Here is a 2,500-nt window from a genome sequence, read left to right as displayed (position 1 = left end):
GTATATATTATATATATATAGATTATATTCTGATATATATATATATATATATATACACACACACACATACACATATATACACAGATACGCTTGGGCATGTCTTGAAGTGCGCGTGAGCAGGGGAAGATGAGTCAATGAATGGAGGGAGGGCGTGAGGTGCGTCGGGCCGACCCTTAGGAGCGGCCGAGGATGAGTCAAGAATGAGTCAACCAAAGCCTACGTGGGCAAGGGTAGGGAGGAGAAATGTGTGTTGTAGGGGGAACTGTTGGTGGGTCAATGCTGGGTGTTTTCATCTAGCTGTTGGCGTGATAAGTGATTCATATATGATGAGAGTAATGATAGTCTGTTCTGATGGTGCCTTAGAAAGCGAATGTTTTTTTTTTTTTTCTTTTCACTCCTACACTTGAATTATTACTCTTTCTGTTTTCATTCTTTGCCTTATGATTATTTATTTACAGTCATAGTTGTCAGAATAAGCTCAAAGAAATAATAATATGTTTACTAACAAAACCGAACTACCTCATGACTAGTTTTTACCCAGTGCCCTGTGTGGGCTTCTCTCTTGCAAGCAAATGAAACGCACCATACCTTGTGGACGCAGCTGACGAGGGTCGCTACGCCACGCCAAAATGCTGCTGGAACACCTTTCTCCTTCTAAGCTGACAACTTGAACTGATTCAGTTGCCTACTTCGTTACAGGAGAGAAAACCTCCTGTTTGCCCTGCGTAATTTTCCACCTGCACGGGATGCACTCTGGGGCAAGGGCCGTGGCTGCCGCTTTTATGTGATGGTCAAAACAACTCACATTTGCCGGAAGTCTCCAAGAGTAATCCCTCCAAACGTGTCATCTAGCGTTTTTGGTTCATTTTGGGAATGTACATTTTTCACTGTTTTTTTTGTACATGGAAAAGAATACAATATTATTAACTGCATCTGTCACGTAGAAGCCGAAGAGAAGAAGAAAAATAAATAAAAAAAATTATTGAAAAATATCACAACTCCACCCCGGCACTCCATCCTGACTCGAAGTCCTAATGACCACACCTTCCTAATAAGGACTTCTTCTAGATCGTCCGTCCTGTGATATAAAAAAATCGGACATGGCGAAAAAATATATATCCCTTATTTTCGGTCGGTCGTAATGCCCCCAGGAGCCACCCTCCTCCCCCCCCCCTCCAACCGTAAATGTCTTGGTTCCCGCGAAAGAAGGGCTGATCTCACCTCCATTTCTACCGATCTTGTGTATCCTCCTCGCGGATCTTCACGATCCCCCCCCCTAACCTCCCACTTTCTGCACGATACCTGTTGGTGACAGTTTAGAGTGGAATGTTACTTTTATATATCTACGTTCTCTTCTCCTCTCTCTCTTCCTCTTTCTCGTTCTTCTCTCTCTCCTCATCTCTCGTCTTACGGAGCTCTCTCTCTCTCGTTCATCTCCTATATTTAACACCCGTTTAGAGCTTTAATGCATACACGTCTATATGCACATAGTATACAGTTACAAGCATTTTTATGTGTGTATGCTATAATACATCTATCTTTCGTCTACCGTCATATATGTGTGCCATGCCAATTTGATTTATTTTGAAGCTTTCTAATTATATTCCATTAAAAAACAAACAGACATACTGTCGCTTCTGCTCTAAAAGAACTTCAGTAAATAGTCCGGAATTCATTGCAGTGATTTTCACGCAGGAAGCCACGCATAGAACGACGAAGGCCAGCACTCGAAAGACAACGAAATAAGAAAGGAATAACGTCCTTCCAGGTATGTGTAATAGAAGTTTGCTAAATTTCCTGGAAAGGTACTCGCTGTGACTAAACGCTTGCAAGAGGTAAAAAAAAAAAAAAGCTGTTTGTTTTTAATTCTTCCATATTGTTCTTTTCATGTTTTGTTGTTGTGATTAGATAGTTATTTGTTGATTTTTCGTTAATTTTTTTAAAAGCTGCGTCAATATGTATCGATAGGTGTTCGTGTTATCCATAAGAATCTATTTAAACAATCACCGAATAACACAGCGGATTGAAATATACTTAAAAAAAATTTGCGCTCGTTCTCCCTCTCTCTCTCTCTCTCTCTCTCTGTCCCGCGTTACGGTTGCAAAAAGTTAAAGCCGGCCATCTATCATTTTCATCTGCATTTCTCTCTAGCTGTTCTTTGCATCGCTGGCTTGTTTCTGCGCCGTGGCTGTGACTCATGCTTGGTTATATTGATATGCATGCGTGGTAAATGCCATTCCTGCGTAGGTAGATCCATAATCTTTATTCGTATGTAAAAGCATGCATATATGTATACGCGCCTCGAATTCTCACAACATTGACACACAACACAACAAACACACCCCAAACAGCCACACCACCACCACACAACCCACACACACACACACACCACAACAACCATACACACCACACACACACATATATATATATATAATATATTATATTATATATATATATATATATATATATATATACACATCTATATTACATGAAAAAACAC

The sequence above is a fragment of the Penaeus monodon genome, chromosome 35, assembly GCF_015228065.2.
Source record: "Penaeus monodon isolate SGIC_2016 chromosome 35, NSTDA_Pmon_1, whole genome shotgun sequence".
NCBI lineage: Eukaryota > Metazoa > Arthropoda > Malacostraca > Decapoda > Penaeidae > Penaeus > Penaeus monodon.
This window is presented reverse-complemented; position numbering follows the sequence as displayed.